We start from the raw sequence: 21,303 nt of genomic DNA, 5'->3' as shown, positions 1-21,303 counted from the left end.
AAGGTCTGATACCAAAACCAGACAATGACAACACCAGAAAATAAAATTACAGACCAATATTTTTGATGAAAACAGATGCAAAAAACTAAAAAATCAAACTGAATTAAACCACACCCTAAAGGTACCATCCTCCATGATCAAGTTGGATTTATCCTTGGGATTCAAGGATGGGTCAAAATATGTAAAAAAGAAATAGTGTATCATATCAACATAATAAAGAACAAAAGCTATATGATCATATCAATAATGTAGAAAAAATGTTTGAGAAAATTCCACAGCCTTTCATGATAAAACTCTTTCCATATTAGGCATAGAAAGAATGTAGCTCAAGACAATAAGAGCCATGAGAGTCCCATGACTAATCTTACACTCGCTTTTGAAAAATTCAAAACCTTTCCTCTAAGAAAGGCTTACAGAGAAGCCTGTTCTTGCCACTGCTATTCAACATAATACAGAAGACCTAGACAAAGCAATTAGGTAAGAAAAAGAAAAACAAGGCATCCAAACAGGATAGAAGGAAAGGAAATTGTCACTGTTTTCTGAGGACTTGATCTCATTCATATACAACCTTAAAAGACTACACCAAAAAACCATTAGAAATAAAAACCAAATACAATGAAGGTGTAGGATGCAGAATCAGAACATAAAAATCAGTAGCATTTCTGTACACTAACAACGATTCAAAAAATAAAAACAAGAACAATCCCATTTGCAGTAGCTACAAAAACATAAAGTACTTAGGAATAAATTTAACCAAAGAGATGAAAGAGCTGTACACTGAAAACTATAAAATACTGATGAAAGAAAGGCCGTGAAGAAGACACGAATAAATGGAAAGATATGCTGTGTTCTTGTAGGAAGAATTAATGTTGTTGAAATGTCCATACTATCCAAAATGACCTATAGATTCAATACAAATTCTATTAAAATCCCAATGGGGGCCCAGGTGGAACAAAGTAGAAGAGGAAGCATGCTCCATTAGGCAAGTTCCATTTTCCTCGATCAGGTACGTTTTCTTCTTCTGCCATGACCTGTGTACATTAGACTCAATATTCTTTAGTTTATGAACACAGACTTGCACTAGCAACCCTCCAGGGAGACTCCAAGCCTTCAACTGGAACAGAAGCTGCATTGCTGGTCTCTTGTTCTGAGACTTCCAACTTCTTGGACTGAATTGCTCTTCCTTTATCCAAGTCTTCAGCCTGCAGACAGCCATTGTGGAACTACTCCAGCCTCTCTGATCATGTAGGTCAATCCGATAAATCTCCTCTTGAAATCTTTGAATAATACAAGGGATTACTATTCAAAATATATAAGGAGCTCAAACAACTCAGTAGAAAGAAACAAAACTCAATTAAAAAATGCAAAAGGGACGTGAATAAACTTTTGTTAAAATAAGACATGCAAATGACCAAAAGGGATGAGAAAATACTCAGCGTTCTTAACCGTTAGAGAAATGCAAAGTAAAACATGAGATACCTTTCACTTGCCAAAAAAGCTATTATCAAAATGACAAAAGAAAACAAATGTTGATGAGGATGTGGAGCAAAGGAATCCCTTCTGTCCTGCTGGTGGGAATGTAAATTAGTGCAGTCACTATGGAAAACAGTATGGAGGTTCTTCAAAACACTAAACAGATTTACTATATGACTTACCAATATCACTTCTGAGTATTTACTGAAAAGATCTGCAATAAGTTTGTCAAAGAGATATCTACATTCCATTTTCATTGCAGCACTGTTCACAATAGCCAAGTTATGAAACCAAAGTGTCCATTAACAGATGAATGGACAAAGACAATATATATATACAGAATGTAATACTCTTCAACCTTCAAAAGAGAGGAAATTCTGTCATTGTGAACATGAATGAACTTGGAGAATGTGTTAAATGAAATAAGCCAGGCACAGAAAGAAACACTGCATGCTCTTACATATATGGAGTCTAAAACAATAGGACTCACAGAAATAGAGTGAGAATGGTGGCTATGGAGGCAAGGGGACAAGGAGAATGGGGAGCTGGAGGTCAAAAGGGACATAATCTCAGACTGGAAAACTATGTTCTTTTCTTTACTTCTATTGCATACTATAATGAATATAGTTAACAATAGAATATTATACATTTCAAGATTGCTCAGAGAATAAATTTCAAATACTCTTGCCATAAATATCATGTATTTGAGGTGAGGTATATATTAACTGGATTTAATCATTCTATATTGTATTCATAAATCATATGACTTCTCATAAATTTATGTAATTATCAATTTACAATTTAAAAAGTCAGCAAGAAGGAGTTAAACAAAGGAGCAGAGTGGGGAGGATTCACATGTTCCAAACAAAGGGATTAAGAGAACAATGTCATAAAAAAGCACAGCATTTAAGAATCTATAATTACTTAGATATGAATGAGCAAGAGGTATGTTTAAGAAAATAGGATTTGCAGGTTGGGGATATAGCTCAGTTGGTAGAGTGCTTGCCTGGCAGGCACAAGGCCCTGATTTCAATCCCCAGCACTGCAAAAATAAATAAATAGGATTAAGTTGGGAGAGGCAGATAGCAGAACATCTATGAAATACATTACATCATAGAATGAGAAATTTGAATTCCATTCTTGAAGCTTTATGGGAGGACTCCTGAGAATTTTGTGGGAGAGAATAAAAGATAAGATTTTAGTGTAGGTATTTTTTCTGGTTGCTGTGGAGAGTACTACAAGTGGGTTGAGTGGAGCTCACTGGAATCACCTGGACAAGAAGTGATAAGGATAATGATTTTTGCAGGGAGAGGAAGGAACAGTTTTGGAAGCAATTGGGAAGGAATCTGTGATGGATCAGGTTTCTGGGAGTGATGAGGAATATAGAATGCATTTCAGATTTTATATGGGAGACCTGAATGAGTGGAGTGGAGAATAAAGGATATAGAAAATATTTTTTATTACCAAGTTTAAATTCCTGTGGTATCTTTACATGCAGATATCTAGTAAACCATTCATATCAAAGGACTGCAACTGCAAGGAAGTTCTGGATAAAGTCAGTTAAACCAATATATAAGGCTTTTCTATGATACTGGTAGATCTTTACTGTCAAAAGAAGTTATAACATTTCCAAATCAACTGAACAGATGTATCATATTAGCATTATTGTACAATGTCTCCAGATCTACGAATCCAAGCATATCTAATTAAATTAAATAAGTAAAATTTTTTATAATTTATGAACCAAAAATGTGAATATATTTGAAACTTTTACACAGGGCCACGCTTGAATGCCACAAGATCACATTATTTTTAATAAGGCTATACTGTTATGAGATGGAATAAGTGCAACCAGCTACTGTTTTTCTTTATAATTTTATTGTGCAGGGGTTGGGGAAGGGGCCAGTGCTTAACAATAATCTATTAACTCAGTACGAATGACTTTGTGTGCTCTGCCAGGGAGTTCAGAGTTTAGTTAGGCAATAGGGAGTCATTGAAAGGTTTGACCAGAAAAAAATTACCAGACTTAATGTTATATAAAGCTAATGCTAGCAATAAAAGGGATGATAAGAAAGAATGAGAACTGTGGTCAGGGGAGAAAGTTGAGAAGTTATTTCAATAGTCCAGATGAAAATTTGGATCATATACTCACAATAGAAGAACAGGTGATGATTCCAGGTATTGTCATAGTAATAGTACTGGGTTAGTGGTAGCAAGAACCAGTATTATTGAGTTTTTCTCATGCATATGCCAAGAACTTTGGTAACCCTTACATATATTATTTTATTTAATTCTTTCAAGCACCCTATGAAATAGGTGTTATTTTCCCCATTTTATATTGGAGGAAACCAAGATACCAAAAGACTAACATTTCCAAGATTGCAGCTAGTAAATTGTGGACCTAAGATTCAAAATTAGATGCTGTGATTCTGGAGTTCTTGCTCTTAACCATTATGCCTCAAAGGAATCCTGAACAGAAAGAATGGACATCCAAGGTTATTCTCAAGGCACAGTGCATTGTGTAGCTTTTATGGATCATCACTCAAAATGAAATCTCATACAGGTCATTCAGTTAGTATGTCAATAAAGACCACAACAAGAAAGAGTCAAAATAGTTATCTGTCTACATCTTTGAAAATGATTGAATTTCCAACCTATTTTATCCAGTATCCATGATCTTTGGCTAGGGGTTAGGAAACATTAATATCTCACTGTCCTCAACTAGCTGAGTGACTACACTATCACTAAGTATTGGTCTTCTAAACCACAAGATGAAAAGGCAGGACTAAATTATTTTCAAGTTCTCTTCCAGTTCTAACATTTTTGTAATTCTCAGTGTCAATCAAGAGGGTACTATAAACCAGCAATTGGTTTGGGTATGTGGGCAAAGCCCTGGCAGTGAAAATCTGCTTGATAAATTAGGCTTATTACTGACCATTCAGAGTGAATGCATCTGTTTTTGTCAAGAATTAATTGCTTCATTTTATGGTCACCAACATCTCAGGTTATTGATTTAGTTTGCCTGGACTATAGTTAATAATGTAGATAGGAAATTTGGAAAGTCTGGGTCAGTCTCTGCAAAAACATCCTCCACTGATGCAGTTTACAAGTTGTTCCAAGGCCAAAGAGAACAGTCATCAGTGGGTGAGGATCTAAGTAGAATCTCCTAGACATTAAGCCTTGGACAATAACAACAAACACACAAACACCAAGAAAACAAAACAAAACAAAAACCTATACTCATTATGTTTATTTGCTATTTGGAGCTATTCAATCTTTGTTTGTTTGCTTGTTAATTTAAATCAAAAGCTGGCATGGTGACACACGCCTGTAATCCCAGTGGCTCAGGCTGCTGAGACAGGAGAATCTCAATTTCAAGGCCAGCCTCAGCAATCTAGTGAGGGCCTAAGCAAGTTAGGGAGAGACCCTGTCTCAAAATAAAAAATAAAAAGAAATGGGGATGTGGCTTAGTGGTTAAGAATCCCTGAGTTCAATCCCCAGTATCAAAAAAGAAAAGGAAAAAAATATCAAATGGTCCAGATAGGTTTAAAGTGCACCATAAATCTCCATTTCCTATCTTCAAGGGTCATTCCTCAGGGATGTAACCACTATTTGCAATTTCTTTAGCATCATTTCACAAAACCTATTCCTCTATAAGCCTATTTTATATATACTTTCCCTCAACACACATATTTTATTATATTACATTTGTTTTTCCTAAACTGGCCTTCATTAATAAATATTTTGAATATCTTTTCTTATCTATACATAGTTATGTTTATTTATTTATTCTCTGCTGATGAACCATAATTTATTTGTCTATACCATATTTTCTTGGTTATCTGACTATACCTTAATTTAATAATACAGGATCCTATTAATTGGTATTTAGAATTATTTCATATTTTACCACAGCAAATAATGCTTCGGTGAAGTTAGTTTGCATATTTATAATAAGTTCTTAGATTATAAATTATGGAAGTATTATTAATTTGAAAAACTCCTTACATACCTAGAAAATTTGTTTTCCCTACAAATACTATAAATAATTTTCTTAGATTTTTATATTTTCTTTATGGTATTCAGCTATATAGTACAGAAATTTAAAACCATGCATGTAATGAAAATTTTCTTTATATCTTTGATGTTATCAATATATATATTATCTATTCAGTGATTATTACCTTTGCTTTCTCTAGTACTTTTATTTTTTAGCACTTAAATATTCAATCCATGTAAAATTTGTTTTGCTATAATCGATGACAAGGAAAACCAGGTTTATTTACTTGCTAGCTAGAACTTAGATTCAACACTTATTGGCTACTTCATCTTTTCCCTATGACATTTATATGTTAAATTCCATGACAGTATATTTGGGCCTGTTTCTTTTTATCTCATTTCTTAATATCAGTCCCGATTTTCTTTCATTGAAGTGGCATTTTAATATGCTCCAATATTTTTTATGATTATACTCTCCCTTTGTTCCCTTTTCTCTTTCTTTCTTTAAAAAAAAATACAGGTTAAAAATAGCTGAATTTTCCACTGAGCCGAGATGAAAAACCTATTTTTTTTTTTTAATGTGAGAGTCTAGATTGGCAGATTAAATCTACAAATAAATAGAAATATATCTAGATTTGGGCATTTGTGTTCCTAGGGCAAAAGTTAAAATTTCTGTCTCCTATGCTTTTTTACATTATTGAAATATAACTGATACCCAAAGAACTGCACATATTTAATGATTTTGGAAATATATACACTTGTGATACCATTTCCACAATCAAAGTAGTAGACATATCCAATACCTTCCAAAATTTCCTTATGTCCCTTTGATTTGTTGTTTTTATTTTGTTGTGGTAAGAAAACTTAACATTGGACTCTTACATTTTGAAGTTCACAATACCGTATTGTTAATTATAAGCACTATGTCATACACATCTCTAGTATTTATTCATCTGTTGTAACTGAAAGTTTGTGTCCATTGAACAACTCCTCATTCTTCCTGCTCCCCAGGCCTGGCAACCACTATTTTAGACTCTGTTTCTATGGGTTTGACTATGTTAGGCCCCTAAATTTTTCAATAAGTCCTGCTAATAAAACATGAAGAGTGAAGAGTTACATGCAGGTGTAACTCTCAGTGTACGATATGAAGATCTGATGCTCAGCATTTATAACTATGATTACCTTTTAAGGATTCATTATTTAAATTCTATGTGATATGTACAATATCTAGTGGATTCTAAAAGTTTTTGCATTCGAAATATGATTTTCTGTGTGTTTTAAAACGTTCTACTTTCTGATTCAGTGTGCTTATAGAACTGTATTCTTGGTGGCAAGTGAGAGGAAATAGCAAATCCGAGAATCTTGATCTTTAAAATTACCATCAATAATTCTGTTTTGATTATGACTTTAGCCCCCAGTGATACTTTCTTTATTCTACAAATATAGGAACAAACATGTGCAGAGAGAGCTATAAAGCTGCCCATACTAAAGGGTTAAACCTTTTATTAGCACAGTAAATGAATCTGAGCCTAGCACAGACCTGGCTGCCCCTCTACAATTACCTGGTGCATTTGGAAATGAAGAAGTGGGAATGCAATCAGCATAATTACATGGCCAAGTTCTGGAGGAGAGATTTCAGAGTTAAAGTAGAGCATATATGAAACAGAATAAATAACCTGAATCCACAAGAAAAATAATTGTGAGAACAAGTTACTTAAAAGAAATATTAACTGAACTCTAAGTACTTCTAGAAAATAGTAAATGTTATCATAGGGTCATTTTGGGCTTAATTTGGAAACTGTCTAATAAAAAAAAAACAAGGAGCTAGAGGGTATATCTACAATACTGTTCTACCAACTTGGGCTTTCTTCTAGTGAGTTCTACATGTAATGCTCTACTTAATTGAAAAAGGAACTGTGGAGCTGACTATTGAAAAAGTATGATTGGCAATGGATAAAGTAAAGTAATATCTAAGGAAATACGGACCACAAACTGGAATTAATGATGGATTTCTTAAAATCTTTACATGAAATGAATTAGACTAAGAGAGTTGGAGACCTATAATATATAGTTTGAATTTATGTGTTTGTTGATTTTTACTTTTGCTAAAGTTTTTTAAACTATGCTAGTTGCCCTTGATATGGGGGGTGGAATGGTGGGCAGTAGTGGTGGTGATGTTCTGGGAACTCAGGTTAGGCACATAGGTGAGCAATGTTTGACGGCGATTAACTGTGTGTATGCATGTATATATATAACTCAAGTGTAGGGAATTAAAACAGAAGTTTGGACAGAAGTCAAATAGAAGTCCAGATGATAGCTTCATGAGAAATCTCTAAAAAGAAGCACAATCTGTATATAAACCATCAGAATAGAAACCAAGAAATCTAAAAGGGATCAAAGATGGAAATAGAATACTGGTGATGGAATATACATAAATTTACTTCACACATGAGTGGTTGGCATGGTTTTTAATAAAGAAACATTAAAGACATGGTCCTGGTCTTGTATGCCAATTTCTACTCAGTCATTCTATTATTGGCCAACCCAAGCTCTATTCATTATTTATGGGTTACAGTTCTACTTCTTCAATTAAATATTTTATTTTATTTTTACTTTTAAAAATATTTTTTGGTTGGAGGTGAACACAATATCTTTATTTTATTTTATTTTTCTGTGGTGCTGAGGCTTGAACTCAGAGCCTCACACATGCTATGTGAGTGCTGTACCACTGAACCACAACCCCAGCCAAGCCACCACTCCAGCCCTCAACTAAATATTTTGTCATAACAGAAGTCAGTCATTCTCAGTGACAGTTGTACAGTAGAATTAATGTAAGGCTTTTGATTTTGATTTGTTTTTAATACAAGCATCTGTATCTTACCCTGTATAAATTATTACAGGCTCTCAGGAGGTAGGTCCTGGGCTATTTTATAATGGGGTATTTTTAGAATTTCTCACGTATAGTCAGGAGTAAATGTAATCCTCCATGATCTCATAATTCTTCAAACTCCTGCAAATTAAAAAGTATATACTGTATAATCTGATCCTAAATTACATTTTCTTGAGATTTTCTTTTATAATTATATAGCTCTCTTACACTATTTATTAAATTGTAATTTTATTTTTTCTGAGTCAGTGTTTATCTCTTTTCTTTTTCTTTTAAGTAATAGCGCTTGAGATTGGGTGTAATTAATACTAATTGCCTGTAGGAATGAATAGCCTAAGCAGGGAATAGTAATTGTTTCATATTTGAAAATCTTAATCAAGCAGTCCTTTAAAAATAAAAATAATGTATTTTAAAACTATATACCCTTAATGTTTAAGCAGTCTTAGAACATTTGACAGAGTTGACTAATTTTGTGCTGCTATCAAGGAGTGTCTAAGACTTGGTAATTTATAATGAACAGAAATTAATTCTGGAGACTGGGAAGTTCAAGATCAAGGAGCTGAAGTCTGGCATCCAGCAAGGACCTTCTTGCTGCATTATCACATGACAGGAGGCAGAAAGGCAAAGAGACGCAAAAGGGGGTTAATCTTGCCCAAATGGAACTAATCTCAACCATGAGGGTGGAGCCCTGGTGGCCTAACTCCTCTCAAAGGCCCATCCATCAATGCTGTTACAAAGGCAACTAAATTTCCACATTAGTTTTGGAGGGGACCAATATTCAGAGAGTGCACCCGTACTGAAACAGCTGTAAATGATGGCTGCAGGGGTCTCACTGGGTGATGAATGCTGAAGCAAGGCTGGTCACAGTGGTGCATTCCTCTAATCTGGGAAGCTGAGGCAGGAAGGTCAGCAAGTCCAAGATCAGCCTTGGCAACTTAGGGAACTCTGTCTCAAAATAAAAATGAAAAGGGCCTGGAATATAACTCAGTGGTAAATGCCCTGGGTTTGATCCCCACTACTGCCCCTCCCCACTCCTAAAATGTATCAGCCTGTTAAAGAGCTTCTTTTAAGAAGTCTTTACCAAAAATGGAAGAAATTAGTAGGAAATCAAACATTTTGCCTTTCTAACCTATGTTTCTGATTTTAAATGGCCTCAAGATATCCTTGACTTAAATGAGAAAAGAGGGAATGGGCAGAGCCCAGAGGGTTAAAACAAAACAAAACAAAACAAAACAAAACAAAACAAAACAAAACAAAACAAAACCTAGATGGCCTGAGTTTCCAGACTAACAAATGATGTCTAATGAGATCTTTTGATTTGGTTACTCAGACATGGCACTAACCAGAAGAAAAGAGATCTTTTGCCTACTGTATTTTTAAAAATTATTTTGCTAAAGAAATGCCTAGAATAGCTTGTTTAATTCCTAAAATAATTAATTCTTCCACAACCATCAAACACCACCACTGGGTTGGAAACATATGCAGCTCCCAACAATGGCATCCAAAGAAACTTTCAGAGGCAGATCCGAAGACCAGGAAAGTCAACAGATAAGGAATTTTATCATAAGCATGAACCAGAAGTTCCTTAGGTACTCTCTAAGGAACTTACTTGACTGCAGTAGAGGAAGTCTTCACAATGACTGCCCTTAGAAATTTGGTTATGTTAATTAAGGATCAGTGACTGCATATTTTTTCCTGTTTTTTCATTTTCTATTTCAATTTTTCATGGCAATTTTGTATTCTGACTAGGTCATTATATCTTAGGTGGAATGAGGGCAAATGCTATATTTTAATTTTTAGGATAAATCAAAAAGGAAACTACTGAAATCAATGGATTGGGATATGTATCACTCTGAGATCCTGGGATTGGGACTGAATGTAGTGCGTAGTGGGACATTGCGGGTGTCTTACTTAAGGATGGGGTTCTTTTTCTATGTGAGAAAAAGGAATTCTGATGAATATTTGGGAAGCCAGAATTTGATTATGCTGGTATCTAGCAATTGTCCCCCAATATCTATTATCTATTTTTTTAACACCTCTTGAATTCCTGATATTTTTAGCTATGGATACTTGAATGAAAGACTTTGCTTCTCAGTCTCCCCTTTGTGTAGGTGTTGCCAAGAGGTCAATGCTATACAGGCAGATGTGTTTTGGGTCAACTTTGAGAAACCTTTCTTGAGGTGAAAGAACACATGTTTTCTTTACCCACTTTTCTTCATTCTTTATCCATCCTACTTCCTGGTCTACTAATACTCATCTGCTGGCCCATGAGGTCAAAGTTATGCAGATGCTTCAACGACATGCAAAATACAAAGGGTCTTTGAAACTATCGCCTGTCTGGATCAATTTTTGGAGTATTTATGTGAGATAAAAAGAGAAACTTAAAAAAAAATAGCCTTTAGCCTTGCTTAAACCCATGTTATTTAGAATATTTTGTAAATAACAGCAGAACCTGTTAGAAATATGCTCACCTGTCCAAGCCCAAAGAATGGACTAAGAAACGCAAGAAACAGCAAAAAACAAGGCTTTGCTTTAATGACAGTCTTGCAAGGGCTACTGTCTGGGGTTGTGAGGTGGAGGGAAGCAGGCACCCCCAGAGTGTTACAATCTATGTTTTATCCCCTAGTGCACAAGGTCCCTCCCCCTTTTCTTCATTGGCTGAATAATGGGGTGTACAATCTTCCCAAAGGGTGCCTAGATTTTACTGTCTCCTATTGGGTTATTTAAAGAAATATACCTTTAGTCAAATATCCCTTTGTTCTCTTGTGGTGGGAAAGTTCAATTGGATTGAGTTCCTTTTGGCACGTACACTGTTCATTTCTGTTGGTCAGGTGTTGGGCAGGGTGGCAGGTGGGGCTTCCTTCTCACCTTCTGTTTGGCAAGGGGTTGCGATTTTTTATGCTCTGGTGTTAACTGCTTGTAACTTTTCAGTCTTCTGGGTTCCCTCCAGCTGCCTTTCTTACATCCTTAGTCATTTTACATTTAAAGCTAAATACTGTATTCTGAAAATGGACCACCAGACTTTTTGTTTCTCACAAACCTAATGCTATTTCTTCAATTAAAATATGTAGCCAGGCTATTCTTAAGTGATCGATTTGGAAAAGTTAGTCTCCTTTTTATTGCTGGATTAACGCTTCAATAGAAAAGTTAGCGAACAGTGAAGTAGAGCTAAGGCAAAAGCTGGAGAAATCTGGGGAGAACAAGAAAGGGGAAAAGAGGAGGGATGGAGGAAGATAATAAATTCAGGCTATTTGCAATATGACAGGTTTGGATAATCAAATCTTGAATAATCCAGTTGTTTAATTCTGTATTGTTCTATTATGAATAATCTGAAAAGCCCATGCTACGTGTCATGTCGTGGTAAATACATCTTCAAAGCCCACAGATGCTTAATAATACTTGCAGAATTTTGAGGCAGGCTGTGGTTAAGGAATTCCTCTAGAATGGAGCCATAGATTTTAAGGGTCTACATTATTGACATGTGTTCCATCTATCCTGCTCATTCCAAGAGCAGAAATGTTCTGAAATGTATAAGTTAATGGATGAGCTATAAAACCTGATCAAATAAGATTCTTAAACTGAGCCCTATGGTCAGTGAAAGGACTTTTTTAGGGTAGTATCTGTGTAGAAGTGTGATGAATGTGTCCACAGATGCATTTTGCAAGTGGAGAGGTTACACGACTCATCAGATTTTCTAAGTGCAAAAGAACTATTGAAAGAAAAAAAAGAACTAAAAGATGTGCACATTTTTATGCATTTTATGAGGATTGTGATTACAAGACCTTAAGTTATTATGATTCTGGACATTGTCACAGTGCTAAGTGTTGTAGACTTTCTCATCTGTTTGTACTTACAAAATAAATGGCAGCTTTTTTAAAAGATGAAAAACATTGGGAGCTTAAAATAACACTCTTATTTTTCTGTAACAGAAAAGCATCTCCCCCCAAATATCAATGTTCCAATACCTAAATCTGTAAATGTATCTTATATAAGCAATAGGACTTCTCAGGTGTGATTAGTTAAGGGTCATGCCAATGAAGGGTACCCTGTATTATTTAGGTGGACCCAATGTAATCACAAGGGTATTTATGAGAGGGAGATAGGAGGGTCAGAGAGAGAAGGAGATGTTACAAGAGAGTAAAGAACCAGGATTGTCACTAGAAGTTGATAAAGGCAGGGAAATGAATTTTCCCCCAGCACCTCCAGAATACAGTTCTGTTGACTCTGATTTTAGCTCTATAAGATTCATTTCTGATTTCTGACCTCCAGAACTATAAGATAATAAGTTCATGTTATTTTAAGCCATTAGTTTGTAGTAGTTTGTTACAACTGCAATAAGAACCTAATATACCTTGAGTGCAGTTCCAGCAGTCTTATTTTCCACAATACTTCCTCAAATTTTCCAACCAATGAGCTCTATTTAATATTTAATGCCAATACTTTTTTTATAATTTAAGATCATACAAAAATAATCCTTTGAAAAGCACACAAACACACTCATAGGTGAACAGATTCTGCTATCTCTCTTGCTATTTTCTCTGTTCAGAAAAAAAAAATGCTTATTTTCATTGATTAGGCTTTTTTTTTTTTAATTCTCAACTTTAAAGAAATGTTGAATTTTATTTATTCTTTGTTACTATAGTGCGTTTTCCCCTTAAATTCTTCTAGTGTATCAAATACAGGCCAGGATTTTTCTTCTGCTTGGGAACTTGCCTAACCTAGGTGGTAGCTCACAATCCAGGCTGTCACTTAAACAAGATCACTGCCTCAGCTTCAGTGACCAAATCAAACATCACAAGATTGAGTTCTGTTCAGTTCAAGTGTATTTGTGCCATGGATTAAGCAGAGCTGCATTTCATGTAACTCTCTAGGGACCTAATTAAACTTGAAAGTCTGCCGGAATAACATTTTGTGGTACTGACAATCAAATCAGCTAGCCAATTGAGAGATGAAGGCAGTTTAACTTTCCTTTACCTATGAGAGTAAAAATGAGGCCTTCAGACAGAAAATAAGATACACTATCTTCAGCTTAAACTATTTCGGAAGACCTACTCTCCATAGACCACAGTGAGCAGAATGAAAATAATAAGACTGAATAAGACTGGGTCTACTGGCATTTTATGTAGACAAATTTGATTGTCAAGATGATGGAACTGATTTTCAAAGAAAGTAACTTGGTTCCTGAGAAAATTAGCTTTAGGAATCCAATTTTTCTACTCGTTTGTTTCTTTCAGCAACTTTTATCTTGAATCTTGAATGTTATCCTGGGTTTTTGTGTGTGGCTTTCTTCCTTGCAGTTAGTTTGTTGCTGAGTGCTTTATTTTATTTAAAAAAAATAATCAGTTTATTGGAAAAATACTCAGGTTTAGTGGAAATAGACTTCTGAGATACAAGAAGACTCTGGAAGCTTTTAGGGCTGCTAACCTGTGTTGGTTTTGCTAAGCAATGCAACAGTGTGGGAAACCCCATGAGAGATTACTCCCCACAAGTTCACAGCAGTTTCAGCCTGGATGCCCTTACCACAACTGCAGTCTTTCCAAGGCTGATGAAGTGAGGTTTCTCTGGGTCTGTTACTATCCACTAGGCACCTCAAAATAGGAAGAAGGTCAATGAAGTAGAAGAAGCCATGTCCCTGCCAATGATTTGGGAGTTTTCTGAGAGCATTGCAAGTCTCATTTTGAGATAACAATGCTAGCAAAGGAATTTATTTCTGGCTTATTATAAGATTCTTTCATTTTCTGGGCCATTAATTGAGTAAAAACAAACCAACCTATTCTAAACAAATAAAGACATTTGATAGCTGAAACATTGCCACAGGGAGTGGAAAATTTTATTACTCATATTTATTAACTCTTTCCAAGACTAAAATTGTTACTTAATATCTAGAACTTTCTCTTTGTGGCTTTGTTATTATTTTTTTGTCTGCCATTTAATGTTTTACTGAAAAACAAAAATAACTATATAAAGCTGTTTCAGTCAACTTTTTCACTGCTGTGATTAAATGATCTGACCAGCAAAACTGTAGAGGAGGAAAGGTTTATTTGAGGGCTCACGGTTTCAGAGGTCTTAGTCCATAGAAGGCCAGTTCCATTCCTCAGGGATCAAGGTGAGGCTGAACATCATGGTGGAATAGAGAGCATGGCATAAGACAGCAGCTCGCATCATCTGAAGGGGAGGAAGAGGGAGAGAGAGAGTTCATTCTCCAGATGCAAAATATATACCCCATAGCCACGCCCCAATTCCAGTCTCCTCCAGTCACCCTACCACTTCAATTAATTCCTCAGAGATTAATTCACTGATTGGGTTAAGACACTTACAACCCAATCATTTCTCCTCTAAACCTTCCTGCACTGTCTCACGAGTGAGCGTTTGGGGGACGCTCACATCCAAACCATAACAAATGCACATTCTTTGTGAGAAAGAGCTTATGAGAAACACTGGAAACAATCAAATGTCCAAAAATGGGAATTTATCTGGATAATTTAGGAATACAAATATTGTTAAATAGTCTCAAGTTAGTAAAAATGAAATAATAGAAGATCAGTTACATAGGAATATGTTAGTTATTAAGTGGGTAAAGGGGATTAACTAGGAAGATAATGGTAGTAAATAATATTATTTTTTTTCAGATTGGAGAAGTTCAAAAAGCCTTATGAGCAAAAGTAGATCCATTCTTGTAAAGCTGAAGAGTATCAAAAGATGAACTTTTAAATGTAAGTTTTCTCTGCTAGTTTCTCCTTTATACCTGTAGTTCCAATTACCAATTACCAATTACCAATTTCCAACTGTTCTATGATTTCACATAGGTTAATTACATTCTGTTAATTGTTCTTCAGTCTTTTTCTCCCAGTTTTCTGGATTTAATATTTTCAGTTCTTTCATTAAACTTTACTGATTTTTTTTCACTTTCTCCAATCTACTGTTAAATCATCCAATTAATTTGACTTTATTAATTATACTTTTAGCTCTATAAGTTTCTTATTTTTTTTGTAAATCTTATTTCTCTGCTATGATTCCTCAGTTTTTCCATTTATTATGATTTTTTAATCCCACATTTATTTTTAATAGCTGATAAGTATGTGGTCCCTAGGAGCCTGGAGTGTGCTCCCCTCACTCGTGGTGTGAACTGAGAAATCTGAATGGCCTCTGGGCCCTGTACCTGCTGTCTCTCTCCAGGACACAGAGAGAACTGTTGGTACATTGCTAGGGATCCCATTGTATCCATAGGTCACTTTGGGCAGTATTGAATCTTCACAATTAAATCCTCCAATTCATGAATGCTGGATGTCATTCCATTTATTTACATCATTTTTAATTTTTCAGTAGTGTTTTATAGTTTTCAATTTTCAAGTCTTTTGCTTTCTTAATTAATCCCTAAGTATTTTATTCTTTTTTGCTATTATAAATGGAATTATTTTTCTTAATTTTTTGTATTATTCCATGAATAATACACTATATATATATATATATATATTCCAGTATATATACAACTGATTTTTTTAATTAAAAAAAATTTGTTGTAGGTGGACAAAATACCTTTATTTTATTTATTTATATGAGGTGCTGAGGTTCAAATCCAGTGCCTCACACATGGTAGGGGGGCAATTTACTGTTGAGAACCAACCCCAGTCCCAATACAACTCATTTTTGCAAGTACATATTGTATTTTGCTAATTTGTAATGTTTGTTTATTATAATAAGTTTCATTTTCTGTGTGTAGAATTTTTAGTGCTTTTCACATATAAGATCATATAATCTAAAATAGAATTTCATTCCTTACTTTCTAGTATTGATATATTTTATCTTTTCATGCATAATTGCTTTGGTTAGAACTTCCAGTACCATAATTAATTAAAGTAGGAAGAATAGGCATTCTTTCCTATTCCTAATCTTTAAGGAAAAGCTATCAGTATTTCACCATGAGTGTGTTCACTGTTTGTTGTTATTGTTCTCATTCATTTGTTTTATAAATGGCTTTTATCATTTTGAGGTAGTTTTCTTTGATTCCAAATTTGTTGAATCTTATTGTGAAAAAATATTGGAGTTTTTCAAATGCTTTTTCTATATCAATTGAGATAATTTTGTAATTTGTATCCTTCATTTTGTTGATGTATTACATACCATTGATCAATTTTGTATATTGAACCATCCTTGCATTCAAGGAATAAATTCTACTTGGTCACAGTGTATAATTCTTTTAATGTGTTATTGAATTTGACTTATTGCTATTAGATTGAGAATTTTTGTATCAGTGTTCAGCAGGGACACATTCTTATGCTACCTCTTTGTCTTTGGCATGAAGGCAATGGATTATGACTTATTGTGGGAATACGTTTGTTTAAAAGGGAGAGTATGTCTCCCTTTTCCCTTTTCCTATTCTCTTACCTATGTGATATCTTTTTCCCTATTATCATGCTGCAAGAAGGCCCTTACCAGTTGCCAGTCCCTTAATCTTAGAATTCTCAGCCTCTAAGACTGAAAAAATAAAATTCTGTTCTTTATAAATTATTCATCTCAGTTATTTTGCTATAACAGCACAAAACAACTGTAGGAAAAGTTACCAGTTTAGCCATTTGTTTCAGACATTTCTTTGTTAGGATAGTTTTGGTTACTAATTCATTATTTTTACTAGTTATAGCTTATATTGATATTTTCTACATGATTCAGTATTGGTAGGCTTTGTGTTTCTGGGAATTTGTCCATTTCAACCAGATTATCCAATTTGTTGATGTACAATTGTACAAAGTAGTCTCAGGAGTCTTTCTATTTTTGTAGAGTTGGTACTAATGATTCCATATTCATTCCTGACTTGAGACATCTTTCTTTTTTTCTTAGTCTATCTAGCTAAAGTTTTGTCAATTTTATTAGTATGTATGAACCAACTTATTGTTTTGTTGATTTTTCTCTACTCATTTTTGCTGTTGTTCTTTATTTTATCTATCTCTGCTCTAATCTTTATTACTCATTCCTTCAGCTAGCTTTAAGGTTTAGTTTGTTTTCTGTTTTTGCATTCCTTAGGTTGTAAGTTTAGATTATTGATTTGAGATATTTCTTATTTCGTAAGTTTTGTTATGTTGAATTTTTGCTTTTAATCTTCTCCAAATATTTTCTAACTTCCTTTGTAATTTTCTCTTTTGATTCATAGTTTGTCCAAGAATGTGTTATTTATTTTCCATGAATCTGAATTTTCCAATTTTCCTACTGTCACTCATTTTTAATTTCATTCTATTGTGATCAGTGATATTTTATTTGATACCCATTTAAAAATCTACTGGAAGTTATTTTGTGACCTAACATATGGTCTGTTCTGGAGAATGTGCTATGTACACTTGTGTGTTGTTGTTGAGTAGTTTTGTATATGACTCTTAAATCTTGTTTTGCCATATTGAGTCTAATATTTCCTTACCCATCTTGTATGTGGTTGTCCCATCATTATGGAGAGTAAGGCATTATTACAGAACTATTTATATATGCCCATTTTTGCTTCATATAATTTGATAATCTGTTATTGGACATGTAAAGGTTTATAATTATTGTATCTTCTATTAGTGCATAATGTGCATTTTATCTCTTCAGCTTTAAAATTTAGGGTATATTTTGTCTGATATTAGTAGTGTCACTCTCTCTCCCCTTATATTTTGATTACTATTTGCATGGTCTATGGTTTTACATTATTTCCCATCCAACCTATTTGTGTCTTTGAATCTACAGTGAATCTCTTTAAGATAGCACAAAGTTGAATCATATTTTATAAACCTATTCTGCCAATCTTTTAAAAAATTTTTATTTGTTCTTCTTAGTTTCACATGGCAGTAAAAAGTATTTTGACATATTATACATACTTGGAGTATAACTTATTGTAATTAGGATTCTATTCTTGTGGTTGTACATGATACAGAGTTACCCTGGTCATGTATTCAAATACAAGGGTAGGAAAGTTCTTTCTGATTAATTCTACTGTTCTTCCTATTCCCCTCCCCTTTTGTCTAATCCAATGGACATCTATTCTTCCTCTCCCCACTCTCCCTTGTTGTGGGTAAGCATCTACATATTAGAGAGAACATTTGGCCTTTGGTACTTTGGGATTGGCTTATTTCACTTAGCATGATATTCTCCAGCTCCATCAATTTACCAACAAATTCCAAAATTTCATTTTTATTTATGACTGTGTAATATTCCATTGTGCATATATACCACATTTTATCCATTCAACCACTGAAGGACACCTAGGTTGGTTCCATAGTTTGGCTATTGTGAATTAAGCTGGTATAAACATTGATGTGGCTACATCACTATAATATTAGTTTAATCTATTTACATTTAAAGTAATTACAGCTGGCCCTACACTTGCAATAGGGTTACATTCTAATAAACTTACTGTAAGTTGGAAATATTTTAAGTAAAAAAATGCATTGAGTACACATAAGCTACCAAATATCATATAGCTTGGCAACATTGCACTCTGTAGAGTACCAGTTGTTTACCTTCATGTTTACATGGCTAACTGGGAACTCTGGCTTGCTACCACTGCTCAGTGTCATGAGAGAGCTTCCTACTATGTGTTGCTACCTTGGAGAAGATGAAAATTTGAAGTATGTTCTAAATGGATATGGTTTCCAAAACCATTGTAACATCAAAAAATTAAGTCACACCGCTCTAAGTTGAGGACAATCTTTGCTGATTGGGAGGGACTTCTTCCATTTTGCTATTTTTGTTTGTGTGCCTTATGGTCTTTGTCCCTCATTTTATGTATTGGCCTACTTTTGCATTTAGTTAACTTTTTGTAATGAAATGTGTTCATTACCTTCTTGTGTACACTGAACTATTATCTTTGTGCTTATCATGGGTATTTTATTTAACATCCTAAGGTTAAGACATTCTAATTTGACTTTTACCAGCTTAATTTCAACAACCTAAAAAAAATGTTTTTATATTTCTCCAGCTTATTTTCTTTTAAGTTACTGATATCACAAAATTACATCTGTTTATGTTGTGTGCCCAAAATTGTTTGCTAGTAATTTTCTGGGGGAGGGGAGGATGGAGCCTTGCTATGTTGCTCAGGCTGCCCTTGAACTCACGATCTTCCTGCCTCAGCTTTCCAACTATCTGACTGTGATTGCAGGCATGGGTAATACATTGTAATGCATCAGTGTCTCTCTCTCTCTTTTTCTCTCATTTATTTATTTATTTTTTGGTCTGGGATTGAGCCCAGGGATACTTAACTCACTGAGTCATATCACCAGTTTTTTTTTTTTTAATATTTTATTTTAATACAAGTTCTCACTAAAGGGCTTAAGGCCTTGCTAAGTTGCTGAGGCTGGCCTTGAACTTACAATCCTCCTACCTCTGCCTCTGGAGTCTCTGGGATTGCAGGCATGCACCACCATACCTAGCTATTCGTCTCTTAAATCATGTAGAAAACCAAAAGTGGAGTTACAAATCGAAGTTGGAATAATGATAGCTTTATAATTGTTCTTGTATTTACCTTTATGAAGATCTCTATTTGCCATATGGCTTCAAGTTCTTGTCCTTACTTTTCAACAGGATGAACTTCCTTTAGCATTTCATATAGGACAGATCTAGTACTAAAGCTCCCTCAGCTTTTGGTTATCTGAAGTATCTTAATTTTTACCTTACTTTTGAATGACAGTTACACCAGATATAGGATTTCATTTACTATTGTGACACTAATGAAGAGACAATGAAAACTATAAATATGCAAAAACTTACCAAGTTGTTGTTATAACTAAACGATGTTAGTGTATTTGAATTTTTGCCAGATCCTGAAAATAAGTACTACGATGCCAAGGATTTCAGACTTTTCCTATGCAAGATTTTGTAAATGTTGAGGTAAGTCAAGTCATAGTTACTTCCGAGAATGATAATATGTGAACGTACTCTGCTAGGTCTCATTAATATTGACTTCTGACTAAAGATTTTCAGAGTGAGAGCAAAGATAAGGAAAAAGTGCTCTGAAAATTTTAAAGATATTTAGTAATAGATTTTTGAGTTTCTGGTGGTTGGTTTACAAAACTAATAGCAATTTATAAACCAAGAAAAATCTAGAACTAGTGTTCATCTCTCCCCCAACATTCCTCTGCTCTTTTACTAAGACTCAACCATTCAGGGCCAGGATGAGCACAATAAAAAAGGCAAACACTTTTTTCTTTTTTAAACCTGAGGCATTTATTTTTAGTGATTATTTCCACCTGGCAGAACACAAACCTTGGTGAAAGAAATAAATCCTGCTGCTGCTACAACCGGTTAGTGATGACACCTGCCAAAGGTCACAGCAGCATGAAGAAGGATTTCTTTATTTCTCACTGTATTGCAGAGGAATGTGGGTCTCCCTTCCCCCAGAAATGCTACTTCAAAGATTAAGAAGCGGAATTTTTAAATATAATTCCCAGGAATATATTCAGAAAACTTCTCTGTTTATGGGAATCAAACACACACAATTAAAAAGTAAATTCAATGACATTTCCCTTTAATGTGACAAATCTATGTCACCTATATTATCAGGGGGAAATATTCCAAATCTATAAATAACATAATCATTTTCATTTACTTTTTCTCTTAGAACCTATGTGTAAACAAAAGAGGAGTTGAATGGTAATCCCTATGAAAATAGGAATATTTATAAACTGACAATTGCAAGGATTATAAAATAGGATAGGTGAAGGGGTGAGAAATTTTTAACACAAACCCCAAAGAAAATATCTTAACCCACAAAACCACAAAACTGTTCCATCACACTTGGTGACACTGATGATAATGCTCAGAACAGTCTTCTGTAGAATTATGGTTCTAGCAATGTAATAAAGCCAGTGGTCCAATACTGGACATTCGAACAATGAGTGGTAGTGAGAGGAACTTATCTTATCACAATCTCTGTATCCTCTCTAATACTCACAAAACTTTGCAATCTGTTAGTCGTCATTTTA

General features: G+C 34.3%; 1 long non-coding RNA gene across 1 annotated transcript in view; it reads left to right on the top strand.

Annotated features, from left to right (window-relative positions):
* LOC306660854 overlaps nt 1-21,303 on the top strand; it is a 610,682-nt gene that overhangs the window by 499,769 nt on the left and 89,610 nt on the right. The window lies entirely within an intron of this gene.

Source organism: Sciurus vulgaris (genome assembly GCF_902686455.1).
Source record: "Sciurus vulgaris genome assembly, chromosome: 5".
Taxonomy (NCBI): Eukaryota; Metazoa; Chordata; class Mammalia; order Rodentia; family Sciuridae; genus Sciurus; species Sciurus vulgaris.
Note: the sequence above shows the minus strand (reverse complement) of the source record. Positions and strands in the feature narration are given on the sequence as shown.